Source organism: Triticum urartu, chromosome 5A (assembly GCF_056163025.1).
Source record: "Triticum urartu cultivar PI428250 chromosome 5A, HENAU_Tu73, whole genome shotgun sequence".
NCBI classification, from domain to species: domain Eukaryota; kingdom Viridiplantae; phylum Streptophyta; class Magnoliopsida; order Poales; family Poaceae; genus Triticum; species Triticum urartu.
The window spans coordinates 542,108,188-542,126,861 of NC_141877.1; positions in this window are offsets into that span (position 1 = coordinate 542,108,188).

Consider the following 18,674-nt stretch of genomic DNA (forward strand, 5'->3'; position numbering starts at 1 on the left):
TCGACCCCTAGACGACCCTGGAACCCTCGACCCTCGATCCCTCGACCCTATAGAACCCTCGAACCCTCGACCCTGAAACCCTCGACCCTTGACCCCTTAACGACCCTCGACCCTCTACCCTAGTTCCCGACCCTCGACCCCTTGGCGATCCTCGACACCCTCGTTCCCGATAAAAATTAAGAAGAAGAAGAAGAAGAAGAAGAAGAAGAAGAAGAAAGAGGAGAAGAAGAAAGGAATAGCTAGAGGAGAAGATCGAAGAAAAAAAAGATGAAAAAAAGAGGAGAAGAAGAAAGGAATAGTGGAGAAGAAGAGAAAATAGAATTTCTATTTTCTCTTCTTCTCCACTATTCCTTTGTTCTTCTCCTCTGCTTTTTTTTTTCTTTTTTCTTCTTCTTATTTATTTCTCCTCTTCTTCCTCTCCTCTTCTTCTTTCTTTCCTCTTCTTATTTATTTCTTTCCTATACTTCTTTCCCTTCCTTCTTAATATCACTTAGCAAATTTTGCAACGATAGAGAGGGGGTGCTCCCGTGGTCTAAAATCCATCTATGCACGATAGAAAATTCTGAAAAAATACATCTATGATCCCTCAACGTCCCCGCCTCTCTCATGAACAAAAAAAATATGTGAATTAAAAAAACATCATGTTCTACGAACAAAAAAACATCATATTTCATCCACATTCGTGCATACATCATATATGTGATCATCTATGAAAAAAACATCATATTCTATAAAAAATCATTACATATATATATATATATATAAACAAGCATATGTATATATAAAAAACAAGCATATATATATAACAAGCATATATATGAAAAAAAATTGCAAAGGGAGGGCGCCGGCGGCCGGACCAAGCTGAGGAGGCGGGTAGGGGCGCAGGCGACGGCGAGGGCGGGCCAGGGCGGCGCGCGTCGGCGCAGGGGCGCGGGTGACGGTGACAGGGGCGGGCCGGGGCAGCGCGCGTCGGGGCAGGGGCGGGCGGCGACGGTGAGTCCGTGGCAGGGGCTCGCGGCGCGGGGCGGCGCGCGCGAGCAGGGGAGCTCGAGGCAACGGCGGGGGAGGCGAGGGCGCCGGCGCGCGGGGGCGGGACGGGGCAGGGGCAGGGCGACGACGACGAGGAGCGGGCGGCGGTGGCGAGCACGGGGCAGGGGCGCGGGGCGACGGCGACGGCGAGCACGGGCAGCCTGGCGGCGTCGGGGGCAAATGGTCGATGAGAAACTGAAAATTTCCTAAGTCCTCCTTATATACACAGAGTATTGGTCCCGGTTCGTGGCACCAACCGGGACCAATGCCACCTTTAGTCCCGGTTGGTGCCACCAACCGGGACCATAGGTCTCTTTTCAGCAGCTGAAAGGGCGGGAAGCAGAGGCCTATGGTCCCGGTTGGTGGCACCAACCGGGACTAAAGGGGGGCACTGGTCACGGTTGGTTCCACGAACCATGACTAATGCCCCCTTTAGTCCCGGTTGGTGCCACCAACCGGGACCAATGGCCTTGTGCTGCCCCGCGCCCAAAAGTTTAGTCCCACCTCGCTAGTTGAGAGGGCTCGGGATTGGTTTATAAGCGCTGCTGCGCCACCCTCCCGAGCTCCTCTCATCTGCAGGCTTTCGGGCCTAATCTGTCACTACAATGCCTGTGGGCCTACTGGGCCTGCTGCGGGCCTGAATCCTGGCCCATGGTAGGGTTTCTAGTCGTATTCAGGCCGTGGTGGCACATTAGGTGGCATTTTTATTGTTTTTTGTTGCTTTATTTATTTTTCTTTTGTTTTTTGCTTTATTTTTTAATTCTTTATGCTTTTAGTTTTAGAAAAATTATAAACTTTTTGTTAATGCCATTAGTTTTCAAATTTGAAAACACTTTTTTAGTTTTTTTGTTTTCTTTGTTGCTTTATTTATTTTATTTTGTGATTAACTTTACTATAAAAATAGTTTTTTTCCTGTTTTTTTGATTTGTTTTTTGCATTATTTATTTTCTTTTGTTTTTTGCTTTAATTTTTAATTCTGTTTGCTTTTAGGTTAGCAAAATTATAAACTTTCTGTTAGTGCCATTAGTTTTAGAAAAATTATAAACTTTTTGTTAATGCCATTAGTTTTCAAATTTGAAAACACTTTTTTAGTTCTTTTGTTTTCTTTGTTGCTTTATTTATTTTATTTTGTGATTAACTTTACTATAAAAATAGTTTTTTCCTGTTTTTTTGATTTGTTTTTTGCATTATTTATTTTCTTTTGTTTTTTGCTTTAATTTTTAATTCTGTTCGCTTTTAGGTTAGCAAAATTATAAACTTTCTGTTAGTGCCATTAGTTTTAGAAAAATTATAAACTTTCTGTTAGTGCCATTAGTTTTCAAATTTGAAAACACTTTTTTAGTTTTTTTGTTTTCTTTGTTGCTTTATTTATTTTATTTTGTGATTAACTTTACTATAAAAATTGTTTTTTCCTGTTTTTTTGATTTGTTTTTTGCATTATTTATTTTCTTTTGTTTTTTGTTTTTTGCTTTAATTTTTAATTCTGTTTGCTTTTAGGTTAGCAAAATTATAAACTTTCTGTTAGTGCCATTAGTTTTAGAAAAATTATAAACTTTCTGTTAGTGCCATTCGTTTTCAAATTTGAATAGTTAAAATTTGAATTCTTTGAAAATTGTTTGAATCACAAGTTTGTGATTAACTTACTAAAAAAATGAGAATAGATGCGCTTATAGAGAAAACTTGATGCACTTCATGTACAAAATGGACAATCACTTTCAAATGAACTCTAAAAAAGTTGAAAGTTGGGATAGTATCATAATTTCACCCACATAGCATGTGCATGTACAAAACGGACAATGGTAGCATGTTCATGTGTTACAAAGTTGGCATGGTATCATCATAATAGTTGCGGGAGAAAGTCTTCACTTTTTCTTCGCTTGTGTCATTTGCTTATTGCGCCGTAACCATGGATAATCTTCATTGTTTATCAGGATGCTTGGGTCAGCCTTGACATTGAAGGGAGGAATTTCATGAAACTTTTCATAATCTTCAGACATGTCTGTCTTGCCGTCCACTCCCAGGATGTCCCTTTTTCCTGAAAGAACTATGTGGCGCTTTGGCTCATCGTATGATGTATTCGCTTCCTTATCTTTTCTTTTTCTCGGTTTGGTAGACATGTCCTTCACATAGATAACCTGTGCCACATCATTGGCTAGGACGAACGGTTCGTCAGTGTACCCAAGATTTTTCAGATCCACTGTTGTCATTCCGTACTGTGGGTCTACCTGTACCCCGCCGCCTAACAGATTGACCCATTTGCACTTAAACAAAGGGACCTTAAAATCAGGTCCGTAGTCAAGTTCCCATATGTCCACTATGTAACCATAATATGTGTCCTTTCTGCTCTCGGTTGCTGCACCAAAGCGGACACCGCTGTTTTGGTTGGTGCTCTTTTGATCTTGGGCGATCGTGTAAAATGTATTCCCATTTATCTCGTATCCTTTGTAAGTCAATACAGTCAAAGATGGTCCCCTGGACAACAAGTACAACTCATCACAAACAGTGTTGTCACCTCTGAGACGTGTTTCCAACCAACTGCTGAAAGTCCTGATGTGTTCACATGTAATCCAGTCGTCACACTGCTCCGGGTGTTTGGAGCGCAGACTGTTCTTGTGTTCATCGACATACGGGGTCACCAAGGTAGAGTTCGGTAGAACTGTGTAGTGTGCTTGAGACCAAGAATATCCGTCCCTGCATATTATTGACTCTCTTCCAATAGTGCCTTTTCCAATCAGTCTCCCCTCATACCGCGATTTAGGGAGACCTATCTTCTTAAGGCCAGGAATGAAGTCAACACAAAACCCAATGACATCCTTTGTTTGATGGCCCATGGAGATGCTTCCTTCTGGCCTAGCGCAGTTACGGACATATTTCTTTAGGACTCCCATGAACCTCTCAAAGGGGAACATATTGTGTAGAAATACGGGCCCCAGGATGACAATCTCGTCGACTAGATGAACTAGGACGTGCGTCATGATATTGAAGAAGGATGGTGGGAACACCAGCTCGAAACTGACAAGACATTGCGCCACATCACTCCTTAGCCTTGGTACGATTTCTGGATCGATCACCTTCTGAGAGATTGCATTGAGGAATGCACATAGCTTCACAATGGCTAATCGGACGTTTTTCGGTAGAAGCCCCCTCAATGCAACCGGAAGCAGTTGCGTCATAATCACGTGGCAGTCATGAGACTTTAGGTTCTGAAACTTTTTCTTTGGCATATTTATTATTCCCTTTATATTCGACGAGAAGCCAGTCGTGAACTTCATACTGAGCAGGCATTCAAAGAAGATTTCTTTCTCTTCTTTCATAAGAGCGTAGCTGGCAGGACCTTTATACTGCTTCGGAGGCATGCCGTCTTTTTCGTGCAAATGTTGCAGGTCCTCCCGTGCCTCAGGTGTATCTTTTGTATTCCCATACACGCCCAAGAAGCCTAGCAGGTTCACGCAAAGGTTCTTCGTCACGTGCATCACGTCGATTGAGGAGTGGACCTCTAGGTCTTTCCAGTAGGGTAGGTCCCAAAATATAGATTTCTTCTTCCACATGGGTGTGTGTCCCTCAGCGTCATTCGGAACAGCTAGTCCACCGGGACCCTTTCCAAAGATTACATAGTGTAAATCATTGACCATAGCAAGCACGTGATCACCAGTGCGCATGGCGGGCTTCTTCCAGTGATCTGCCTCGCCTTTGAAATGCTTGCCTTTCTTTCGACATTGATGGTTGGTCGGAAGAAATCGACGATGGCCCAGGTACACATTATTCCTGCATTTTTCCAGGTATATACTTTCAGTGTCATCTAAACAGTGCGTGCATGCGTGGTATCCTTTGTTTGTCCGTCCTGAAAGGTTACTGAGAGCGGGCCAATCGTTGATGGTCACGAACAGCAACGCCTTAAGGTTAAATTCCTCCTGTCTGTGCTCATCCCACGTACGTACACCGTTTTCATTCCACAGCTATAAAAGTTCTTCAACTAATGGCCTTAGGTATACATCAATTTCGTTGCCGGGTTGCTTAGGGCCTTGGATGAGAACTGGCATCATAATGAACTTCCGCTTCATGCACATCCAAGGAGGAAGGTTATACATACATAGAGTCACGGGCCAAGTGCTGTGATTGCTGCTCTACTCCCCGAAAGGATTAATGCCATCCGCGCTTAAATCAAACCATACATTCCTTGGGTCCTTTGCAAACTCATCACAGTACTTTCTCTTGATTTTTCTCCACTGCGACCCGTCAGCGGGTGCTCTCAACTTCCCATCTTTCTTTCGGTTCTCACTGTGCCATCGCATCAACTTGGCATGCTCTTTGTTTCTGAACAGACGTTTCAACCATGGTATTATAGGAGCATACCACATCACCTTCGCAGGAACCCTCTTCCTGGGGGGCTCGCCGTCAACATCACCAGGGTCATCTCGTCTGATCTTATACCGCAATGCACCACATACCGGGCATGCGTTCAGATCCTTGTATGCACCGCGGTAGAGGATGTAGTCATTAGGGCATGCATGTATCTTCTCCACCTCCAATCCTAGAGGGCATACGACCTTCTTTGCTGCGTATGTACTGTCAGGCAATTCGTTATCCTTTGGAAGCTTCTTCTTCAATATTTTCAGTAGCTTCTCAAATCCTTTGTCAGCCACAGCATTCTCTGCCTTCCACTGCAGCAATTCCAGTACGGTACCGAGCTTTGTGTTGCCATCTTCGCAATTGGGATATAACCCTTTTTTGTGATCCTCTAACATGCGATCGAACTTCAGCTTCTCCTTTTGACTTTCGCATTGCGTCCTTGCATCGACAATGACCCGGCGGAGATCATCATCATCGGGCACATCGTCTGGTTCCTCTTGATCTTCAGCAGCTTCACCCGTTGTAGCATCATTGGGCACATCGTCTGGTTCCTCTTGATCTTCACCAGCTCCCCCCGTTGTAGCATCACCGTATTCAGGGGGCACATAGTTGTCATCGTAGTCTTCTTCGGCGTCTTCCATCATAACCCCTTTTTCTCCGTGCCTCATCCAAACATTATAGTGTGGCATGAAACCCTTGTAAAGCAGGTGGGAGTGAAGGATTTTCCGGTTAGAGTAAGACCTCGTATTCCCACATTCAGTGCATGGACAACACATAAAACCATTCTGCTTGTTTGCCTCAGCCGCATCGAGAAACTCATGCACGCCCTTAATGTACTCGCGGGTGTGTCTGTCACCGTACATCCATTGCCGGTTCATCTGCGTGCATTATATATATAATTAAGTGTCCAAATTAATAGAAGTTCATCATCACATTAAAACCAAAGTGCATACATAGTTCTCATCTAACAACATATAGCTCTCCAGAGCATCTAATTAATTAAACCATACATTGAAACTATGTAAAACATTTCAATGCGAAAACAAATGCGATCATAATCGCAACCAAGGTAACAATTGATCCAACGGCATAATGATACCAAGCCTCGGTATGAATGGCATATTTTCTAATCTTTCTAATCTTCAAGCGCATTGCATCCATCTTGATCTTGTGATCATCGACGACATCCGCAACATGCAACTCCAATATCATCTTCTCCTCCTCAATTTTTTTTATTTTTCCCTTCAACAAATTGTTTTCTTCTTCAACTAGATTTAACCTCTCGACAATAGGTTCGGTTGGCATTTCCGATTCACATACATCCTAGATAAATAAAATCTATGTCACGTTGGTCGGCATAATTTTCATAAACAATAAATGAACCAATAGTTATAAAGATAATATACATACCACATCTGAATCATAGACAGGACGAGGGCCGACGGGGGCGGATACCAAAACCATCGCAGTATATAAGATGCAATAATAAATGTAAGAAAATGATACAAGTATCTATCTAAACATACAAGTAAGAATATTTTTCCTTTCAGAAAGAAGATAAGAACAAGAGGCTCATCACGGTGGTGTCGGTGATGAGATCGGCGCGGGTGATCGACGGCGGTGAAGACGGGGACGGGGCGTGACGGACCGCTAAATCTAGACAAATCTCGAGGAAAATGGAGCTTGGAGGTCGAGCTTCGAGAGGAGAAAGCTTAAGTAGTGTGGCTCGGGCATTCCATCGAACACCTCATGTGCATAGGAGGTGAGCTAGAGCACCACAAAGCCCTCTCCCCCTCGGCCAGAGAAAAACAGAGCACTGAGGTGCTCTGCTCGCGAGCGAGGGGTATATATAGGCACCTCAGTGGTCCCGGTTGGTGACATGAGCCGGGACTAAAGGGGAGTCTTTGGTCCCGGTTCAAGCCTCGAACTGGGACCAATGGTGGTGGGCCAGGAGCGAGGCCCATTGGTCCCGGTTCATCCCACCAACCGGGACCAAAAGGTCCAGATGAACCGGGACCAATGGCCCACGTGGCCCGGCCGGCCCCCTGGGCTCACGAACCGGGACCAATGCCCACATTAGTCCCGGTTCTGGACTAAACCGGGACTAATGGGCTGACTCGGCCTGGACCAAAGCCATGTTTTCTACTAGTGTGATGCAAAGTTTGGGCCAGTCAAATCGGTACCAGGCCGATTTGTTGCGTTGGTGCGCCCATTTCGCAGCCTGTGCCCGTTAACAGCCCAAGGCTTGGAAGGGTGTGGAAGATGGTTGTTGCTTCGGTGCCTTATTTGTTTCACTTTGTCTCTCTCACGTCAGTCTCTCTGCCTTCCTCTCAGTCGCTCTGCCTCCTCTCACTCGCCTCCCTCTCCGATCCAGAGCAAGGGTTCGTTGGCAGTTGCTCTCCTTTCAGTCCCCCCGGTCATATTCGCTTTAGATCTGCTCCCCTTTTGTATTTTGCTTGCGTATTGAGTTTTTTTTGTTCATTGTTTTTTGCAGGTTGTGGCTCAGTGATTTGCTGGTTTCTTGGGGATCTTTTCGACCTCTATCTGCTGTGTCAGGTATTTTTGTTTTACCAATCTCCTCTTTCAGGTTTTTTTGTATTTTTTCGTGGTACAAGCAGATGCATGGTTAGGGTTCTTCTATTTCATTATCGTAATATCTATGGTTAGGATGTTTGTGCCCCTTTTATGTTTGGTTCTATATTTAGTATGTGTTGTTATAGATCTCGGGTTGTAGTTTATTTTGTTAGATTTGCTTTTTATGGCCTGGGTAAGCTAGTGCTTCTGAGTTATTAGGGTTTATTTTGAAAAAATTTGGTTGATTTGGTTATGTCCGATGAATTTGATGAACTATAATTATGCTCGTAATTCAATTGTGATGTGATCCATTCAAATGCTCAATGTTTATGTTGAAATATGATCAATTTATTAGAATAGTTTCAGCAATAGACTTCAAAATTTGTGGAACCAAAACTTATAGTACAAGGGAAGTTATAGCCACCAAAAGTAACTTTACTAAAAGAATTAGTAAAGTGATATACAGAGTACTTTTGTCTATTTTAATATAGAGTCACGCCTGAGACAGGTATGTGAGGTTCTGCCTCCTTTTTTGGAAAAAAATTGATCTATTTATTTTCAATCATGACAGTACAACGAACACTAAAAATAATAAAATTACTTCCAGATCTGTAAACCATCTAGTGACGATTATAAGCACCGAGCGAGCCAAAAGCGTGTCACCGTCATCGCCCCTCCTTTACCAGAATCGAGAAAAACTTGTTGTAATAGACAATCGGAAGTTATCATGCTAAGGCCCCATAGGACAATTGCACCAGAACAGTAGGCACCGTCAAAGAAGAATAGCGTTGATTGGAAGGATCGAGCCTAAAGACACACCGACGTAGATGAATGACACCTCCACACACCCATCGAGCAAATGCATCAATGGTAGATTCGCCGGGCACGTCCACACGTCCATCGATGATGCTAGACACATCATCGGAATGAGGCCTTTGCAGGAAGAACCTTATTCCATTTTTAGCCTGAGCAGGACAAAAACCTAACAAAATTAAAAAAACATCTAAAAACGAAGCTCTTCCGTCAGTAACGGTCGGGATCCGCCGCGCTCACATGGCCCTAACACCACCGGAGATGAGGCGGGCCAACGGCGGCATCAGCGAGAGGCAGAGAAACCCTAATTTTCATTTGGAGATGAGGAATTCCTGACTGTGATCGATTGTTCTCTGGCCGACGTTTTTAGCCTGAAACAACCTGCATGTGTTCTAAAAGTCGAACGATCCTTGGTTATGCATCATTATGCACACAGTCACATGAGCAATATGTATTGTAGTACATAAAGGAAATAAAAGCATCTATAGCCCGGCTTCACCAATTCGGCACCCAGCCCCTCAAACGTGTGCCGGCAGCCGGCGCGTCCGGTCAATATCCGGCTATGTCCATTTTGAGCCCTACGTGTTTGTGTATGTAGCCATGTTTCTCATTTTCTTCTTAGGGCATTTCTAATATGGAATCTCAAATCGCAGGTAAACGTCCGGACCAAGTTGTTCGGACACATTTTGCCATCCAACATAGATCGGTAAATATCCGTGGATGCGTCCGTTTATCCGAAGTTCCGTAAACCAGAAACAAACTTGTGGGGCGTTTGCGGACATGTGGACATCCGGCTAGCCAATCAAAAGGCACCATATACCTCTCATCTTCGTCCGGGCGGCGGAAGCACTTCTATTTAATACGGCGGAAAGCTCAAATTCTGGTCTATCTCTTTTCTTCTTCCTACCTATAAACATCCCTTGATGCAACAATTACTACTAAATGCATTGCTTCCGCAAAAAATTGGAACACCTTCCCTTTTCTTCTTAAATGCATTGCTTTAACCAAAGGTGTGCATGCTGCTTTGTTTGGCTTGACGGATGGTGCATGCAATGCATTGCTTTGTTTTTAGCTTCAGCGTAAGGTTGATTGTTTGGCAGAAGGTGTTGTTTTATTTTTATTTTCTTCAATTGACCGCTTCTAGCATGTTTGATGGAAAGTTGTTGCATGCGGACATTTGAGGTATAAATTTAGCCTGTTTCCGCATTAGTGTCCGTGGATTTGTTTGGACCGATCCGCGGACGGATACATGGTTCAATTTGAGGATTGGCATTAGAGATGCCCTTACATGCCCGGTTACGTGCATGTGATTGGTGCAGATGAAGAGAGAGAAAGAAAAAAAAGTAAAAAAAGAAAGAGAAAATGTGGTCACGTGGTGGGGCGTATCCAGGTGAGACCATGAGCCCTCATTTTCTCTCTATATTTGATGTGAATATAAGAGTTTGCGGACAGGCCAAACATATAGGACTAATAGAGGGGTCCGATTAGGTCTTTTTTTTTCCTTCTTCCTTGTCCGGGTACTTACTGGGCATGTTTGTGGAGGATTTAAGGGTACCGGCCATAGATAATCTAATAGGATAACGTTTTGAGCCGGGGCGCCGGCCGAAGATTGGGCCGGTCGCACCCGAGCCTTGCGATCTGTCTGGATCGTGCGTTGTACAGGCCGCGAGCACTACTTCTTCGAATCGTTTTTTCCTTCTCTTGCACTTCTTCTTCCTCACGATGTGGGGGTAGTTGGAACCGTTCTTTTCCTCCATCTCCGCATCCCACGCACAGGCATGACGCCCCCTTGTTGTTAGGGTAAGCCACGACGGGACGGAGAAGACGGCGAGGGCCGGAGAAGTCGCCATGGGGGAGTTGCAAGAGTTTTGTGCACAACACTGTTAACCGACGATGTCTCACAAGTCACGACCAACCATGGCGTCTGATAGCTGAGATGATGCTACAACCGTTCTTGAGAAAAGCTTCCGCCGTTTAATTCAAAAGCTTCAACCGGCAGTATACAAAGCTTCAACTGGACAACTCTGTGACCGAAGAGCTACAACCGTTTATATGGGAAGTTTCAATTATAGTTTGAAAAAGTTCCAATCGAACCACCGCGAACTAAAAAAGCTACAATCATACTCTTATAATTGAAAGCGTCAACTGACGATCCTACAATGTTGGAAGCAACATACGGAGTTGATACAACCGGTGCGCGGCGATGCTGCAAACAGGTGGGCGACAGGCGCTGATGGACGTGGAAAAAAAGCTTCAACAATGGAAAAAAGTTTCAAACGGCTTAGGAAAAGCTTCAACCCACGATGAAAAAGCTTCATTCGGCTTCAGGAAAAGCTTCAACTCTATGTAAAAAGCTTCAACCGGCGTGGAAAAAAAGTTTCCATTACGTGAGGAAAAGCTTCAACCGGCATTCTGATTTTTGCGAGAACGACGATGTTGAGGACTGCGGGCGGCAGCACGGTTGTGCGGCGACGGACGTGCTACGACGACGGCAGCTAAGTGCTGCAACTACAGAGACGGCAGGCGTGCTAGAAGGTAGCGACGATTTGCTACAGGAGCGACCATCCTTGCTGGAACCGAGGAGGTTGGTGCTGCGAGGACGACCGCTGGTGATGAGGGCGGCAAGAGGGCGAGGACGGCCGGCGAGCTGGCTAGTGTCTTGAAGGATCACGGCATGGACGCGGGTGACAGGCGCCATGGATTTTTCTTTGTCCTGTTTTCCTGAACGAAGCAGTTACAACGACGAAAATCGTGCGGCTACAACCATCCAGATCGTACGTGCGCGATAGGACCGGCCGATCTAATAATAACTTAGTGCAACACATGACCGGATCGATCTAGTACTAGCACACACGCGATGGATCGCTAAAAGCACATAAGATTACGTGCCGCTTCCTTGCCTGATTTATTATCAAAAGAAAAATCACACAGTGGATCACCTTGTGCGAATAGCTGGAAACGTCTTGCCTGTTGAGGCCGACAGGTACATGTTAATATAGGCGGGGCGCACCTCCCGTACAGCGCATACAAAATAGTTTGGATACAGGAGATATTCAGGAAGAAGATAGAACTTGAAGAGAAAGAAACAATTCATGTATATCTATTCTATATCTATCCTAACTACCTCCGGGTGCGGGTCAAGGATGACACGCCGATATACGCCAATGTATACCGTATCAATATAACAGCATGTTTGACACCCTCCCTTAATCACAACTTCATCAAGTTGAGATTATGCATGAAGTTTTCAAAGCTTTTTGTGGCAGGGGCTTTGTGAATCCATCTGCAATTTAATCTTTGGAATGCACAAACCGGATGTCAAGTTGTCTTTGAGCAACTCTTTCTCTGACAAAGTGAAAATCTATCTCTATATGCTTTGTTCTGGCATGGAACACAGGATTGGCAGAAAGATAAGTAGCACCAAGGTTATCACACCACAAGCATGGAGCTTGTTTGCCTTTTACACCAAGCTCTTTCAACATAGACTGAACCCATATGATTTCAGCTGTGGCATTTGCTAGTGCCTTGTATTCTGCCTCAGTGCTTGACCTAGAGACAGTAGCCTGCTTACGTGCACACCATGATATCAGATTAGGTCCAAAAAATATTGCAAAGCCTCCTGTGGAGCGCCTGTCATCCAGGCAGCCTTCCCAATCAGAGTCAGAGAAAGCACTGACAAGAGTAGAGGACGACTTGCTGAAATTCAGACCTATACTCAGAGTATGTTTAACATATCTAATGATACGCTTTGCAGCTGTCAAATGAACAGTAGTAGGTGCATGCAAAAATTGGCAAACTTTGTTGACAGCAAATGAAAGATCAGGCCTGGTAAGAGTTAAGTACTGAAGAGCCCCTACTAGACTTCTATATTTTGTACTATCTTTCTGACTCAAAGGTGTACCTTCCATAAGTGACAACTTTTCTGAGCTTGATAATGGTGTGAGGGAAGGTTTACAACCTTGCAGTCCTGCCTTTTTAACCAGATTAGTTGCATACTTAGCTTGAGAAAGGTGAAGTCCATTCGAATGCTTCTTTACCCACTAGTGCAGAACTGGACAATAGCACCGGTTCGTAAGGCCCTTTAGTGCCGGTTAGGTAACCGGCACTAAAATTTCGGCACTAAAGGCGCCCCCCCTTTAGTACCGGTTCAGCATGAACCGGTGCTAAAGGGCAACCACGTGGCACGAGCCAGCTCCGGGGGCCGGGAGCCCTTTAGTACCGGTTGGTAACACCAACCGGTACTAAAATGTTGGGGGGGTTTTGGTTTTATGATTTCTTTTTCATTTAATTTTGTGTTTTCCATTTTAATTCTTTTTCGTTTGCTGGTATTTTACGGTACTACACATTGTACACGTTATGCATATATATATATATAGAATTTCTAGTAGAACCAATCATATATATATCATCAATCATGTCTCACAAACCACCATATTAATTCACACATACACACATGTATAGCTATATACAATTTCTCCTACATATGCATGTTGCCTTCGGAGCCAGTGGCATTAGCCTGATTGGTGCCTTCGAAGCACGATGACAATTGGAAGTGGTTCATGTCTTTTTCGATGGGGGCGGTAGCGGGTAATAGTATTCTCCCTTCGGATTTATTACTTGGTCGAGCAAAAATCCCGCTATTTCCTCTTGAAGTGCTTCTACGCGCTCCGTTGGTAGGAGCTTGTCTCGCACCTCTTTGAACTGTTAAGAAGGAGATCAATATGCATGTGTATTAGTTGTGTGACTAGATATCGATAATGGTGTAAAAATTGTGAATAGTGTTCTAACAAGCGTACCCATTCCTGTCTTTGAGATCTGCTCCTTTCGGACGCCATCATGCGAATATTCTCGCAAACGCAGAATGCACACAGATCAGTCCCCTGCGCCTGCTTCAGGGCCTTTATTACGAGAATGGAATTTAATTTGATCGGATAATAATTAATCAAGCATGATAATTAAAGAGATGGCAGCTAGCTAGCTAGCTAGTACTACTTAATTACTTACCTTGGCTCGAAACCATTTCAGCTTTGGTTTCCATTCGCCTTCCGTGACGCTGATGAACCTTGCCCAAGCCCTGCCCGCCGACAAAAAAATGAATAAAGGGGTTATTAAATAGTTCATATCATGAAATGACGAACTAAATAGGCCGAGATATATAGTTAATAATGATTGAAATTACCTGTTGACTATCCCAAACAAGATGTTATAGTCACTATTTGCTTTGAGTAGCGAGTCCAGTATTTCAACTGTTCCGGCGTCAACTTTAATGATACACAAGATCCAGTGATATCTGCATGCACACACGTTTGCATGTCTTAATTAAGCGGGCATAGGTAAGCAAAAACATGTAGCTAGCTAGTAGGCAAAAATAGAGAATTTGTAATACAAGAAAGTGTGACTCACTGGAAGTTGTAAGGAAGTAGTATATCTTCATTGTATTTGAGGCGCTTCAAGAACTCGAACATGCTGTCCTCTACCTCTTTCATAATATGCATCTAATTTCCATGTGTATTCATTAACGGTGTTTGGGTCAATGAACCCAATGCCATAGCGTCAATATCGTCCAAACAGTGCGTGCATGCGCGGTATCCCTTGTTTGTCTGTCCTGAAAGGTTACTGAGAGCAGGCCAATCATTGATGGTCACGAACAGCAACGCCTTTAGGTCAAATTCTTCCCCCATGTGCTCATCCCACGCACGTACACCTGTTCCATTCCATAGTTGTAAGAGTTCTTCAACTAATGGCCTTAGGTACACATCAATGTCGTTGCCGGGTTGCTTAGGGTCTTGGATGAGCACTGGCATCATAATGAACTTCTGCTTCATGCACAACCAAGGAGGAAGGTTATACAAACATAGAGTCACAGGCCAGGTGCTATGGTTGCTGCTCTGCTCCCCAAAAGGATTAATGCCATCTGCGCTTAGACCAAACCATACGCTCCTTGCGTCATCTGCAAACTCCTTCCCGTACTTTCTTTCGATTTTTCTCCACTGCGACCCGTCAGCGGGTACTCTCAACTTTCCGTCTTTCTTACGGTCTTCTCTGTGCCATCGCATCGCCTTGGCATGCTCTTTGTTTTGGAACAAACATTTCAACCGTGGTATTATAGGAGCATACCACATCACCTTGGCAGGAATCTTCTTCCTGGGGCGCCGGCCCTCGACATCACCAGGGTCATCGCGGCTGATCTTATAGCGCAATGCACCACATACCGGGCAAGCATTCAAATCCTCGTACTCACCGCGGTAGAGGATGCAATCATTAGGGCATGCATGTATCTTCTTCACCTCTAACCCTAGAGGGCAGACAGCCTTCTTTGCTTCGTACGTACTCTCGGGCAATTCGTTGTCCTTTGGAAGCATATCCTTTATCATTACCAGCAACTTTCCAAATCCCTTGTCAGATACACCATTCTCTGCCTTCCATTGCAGCAATTCCAGTGTGGTGCCCAGCTTTTTCTTGTCACCTACGCAATTCGGGTACAACAATTTTTTGTGATCCTCTAACATGTGCTGCAACTTCTTCTTCTCCAAATCACTTGCGTAGTTTCTCTTTGCATCGGCAATGGCCCGACCTAGATCATCAATGGGCTCATCTGATGCCTCTTCTTCAGCTTCTTCCCGCATTGTCGGCTCAGCTTCTTCCCGCATTACCGGCTCAGCTTCTTCCCCCATTGTTGTATCATCGTATTCAGGGAACCCATGGCCAGGATAGCTGTCGTCGTCCTCTTCTTCTTCATTGTCTTCCATCATAACCCCTCTTTCTCCGTGCTTGGTCCAAACATTATAATGGGGCATGAAACCGGACTTAAACAGGTGGACGTGAATGGCTCTTGACGTAGATTAATTGTTACCATTCTTACAGCGAGCACATGGACAAGGCATAAAACCATCCGCCCGCTTGTTTGCCTCAGCCGCAAGCAGAAAAGTATGCACGCCCTCAACGAACTGGGGAGAGCATCGGTCATCGTACATCCATTGCCGGCTCATCTTCATTACACAACACCGAATAGACCAAATTGATACAAGTTCATATATAAAGTTCATACAACACTTAAATGCAACAAACAAATAACTCTCTAGCTAAAGCATTTAAATGCAACAACAAATACGATCAAGATCGCAACTAAGGTAACAATGGATCCAACAGCATAATGATACCAAGCCTCACTATCGATGGCATATTTTCTAATCTTTCTAATCTTCAAGCGCATTTTCTCCATCTTGATCTTGTGATCATCGACGACATCGGCAACATGCAACTCCAATTCCATCTTCTCCCCCTCAATTCTTTTCAACTTTTCTTTCAAGTACTCGTTTTCTCTTTCAACTAAATTTAACCTCTCGGCAATAGGGTCGGTTGGAATTTCCGGTTCACATACCTCCTAGAAAAAATTTCTATGTCAACTTGATGGGCATAATTTGTCATAAACACAAAATGCAACTAGTTTTAAAAGAGAATATACATACCACATCTGAATCATAACAAGGACTAGGGCCGACGGGGACGGATATCAAAACCATGGCACTATATGTATAACAAACAACGTACGGGTAAGATAATTATACGAGTAACTATATATCCAAATCACACAAACATCAATTTTTATATAAAATTTCATGAACAAGAGGCTCACCACAAGGTGGTGCCGGCGACGGGACGGTGCGGGCGATCGACGGTGGCTACGATGGAGATTTAGAAGGCACTAAGTAAACCACACCTACATATGCAAACTAAGTGTTATTTTTGACCTCAAATTGCATATAAATCAAATACTAGCACATATATATATATATCCTCCCAAATTACTAAACTCACAAATTAATCACTATATAAAGCATTGCAAGAGCTAATCTAGCAATGAGAGATGAAAGGACAAAGTTGCTAACCTTTGTGATCATTTGAATGGATGGGGGCCTTCAAATCTTGACAAATTCTGGGCAAAATATGTGATGAGCTCAAGAGGAAGAGGGGAAGAACAGAGAGGAGAGGGGAAAGGGGAAGAACAAAGTGAGCTCGGGTGGACGAAGGGTTTACATAGGACGACCTTTAGTACCGGTTCGTGCCAAGAACCGGTACTAAAGGGGCTGGAGGGGCCCCATTCTGACAACATCCTGCCACCACTCTCATTAGTACCGGTTCGTGGCACGAACCGGTGCTAAAGGTTCGCCACGAACCGGTACTAATGAAAGCGGCCCGGCTAGCCGTTGGAACCGGCACTAATGTGTACATTAGTGCCGGCTCAAATACAAACCGGCACTAATGTGCTTCACGTTTGACCCTTTTTCTACTAGTGACCTCAATTCCAAGAAAGTAGTGCAAGTCTCCAAGATCCTTTAACGCAAAGTCTGCACTCAAGTCCTTTAACAGTCCTTTAATTGCTTCATTAGATGAGCTAGTTACAATTATATCATCAACATAGATGGAACAAATATGCATGTATTGGATCTGTTATAGATGAACAATGACATGTCTGACTTAGAGGGGATAAATCCAAGTGTTTGCATCTTGTGACAAAGACGTGAGTACCACGCCCTTGGAGCTTGCTTCAATCCATATAATGCTTTATCAAGTTTGCACACATAGGAGGGAGTTTTCTTACTTTCAAACCCAAGAGGTTGTTTCATATACACTTCCTCTTCCAGAACACCATGAAGAAACGCGTTCTGTACGTCAAGCTGCCTAAGACTCCATCCCCTGGAAACAGCAATGGACAAAACAAGACGAATGGTGGCTGCTTTTATCACAGGACTAAATGTATCCTCATAGTCTATACCATATCGCTGTTTGAAGCCTTTTGCAACTAGCCTAGCCTTATAGCGATCAATAGTTCCATCAGATCTCCTTTTGATCCGAAAAACCCACTTACAATCAATCAAGTTTTTACCTTGCTATGGAGGAACCAAGTGCCAGGTCTTGTTTTTCTTTAATGCCATGTATTCTTCATTCATTGCCTTCTTCCACTTATCATCACGAAGTGCTTCATCAAGAGTCGCTGGCTCATCTGGTTCTCCTGTGGAACAGACCAAGCCATATTTGGTTACATGTTTATAATTTAAAGGCTGAATTAAACCTTGTTGGAGCCGTGTTCGTCGTGAAGGAGGAGCTACAGAGTCCGCAGCCACAGAGGATCCGGAGGGCTGCATGGATGGATCAGCAACAGATCCCGAGGGGGATCCTGCCATGGACCCAGTAGCAGGTGCAGCAGCAGCCTCAGTTAGCGCGGGGCTGGCCGGATCTTCTGTGGTCGCTGGCTGAGGCGCCTCGCCATGGGTGGGTGCAGAAGATCCCAAGGCGAGGACCCGCTCATCATTGTGCGTTCCGGTCGGTTGATCAGCACCAGTGGGGCCAGCTTCAGAGACCCGCGCGGATCCGCGCCGCTGATACGTGACGGGACGGGCGCCGTACCGCGTGCTGCCTGGAGGGACCCGCATGTCGGGGAGGGCGCACGTGTCGGTGGTGGAGACGCGCGCATCTGGCAGGCCGGCGCGCAAGCCTGCACCTGGCGTCCCTGCACCATCAGATTCCGAGGAGGATCTGGTCAGCGGCTGCGCTGCCGATCCCGAGGTGGATCTGTCCCCTGGCGCGTTGTCTCCTGCCACGGGACACATGAAATATGGCCCGGATTTTTCACCTTGTTGATTATTTGCTTCACAATTTTCTCCTGTTTCATCAACACAAAGCTCATGCATGCCATTAGATGAGTTAGTCAACGAATGATCATCAATATTTAGTCCCCCTTTGTCAAAACTAGTGAGATGGGGGGGGGGGGTAGGAGGAGAATTTCTTCTCGAAGTAGTGCACCGGCGTTTGGGTGGAGATCGGCAAATGGAAACTTGGTTTCATCAAAAACGACATCACGGGAGATGTACACTCGCCCGGTGGAAACATCTAAGCACTTGACACCT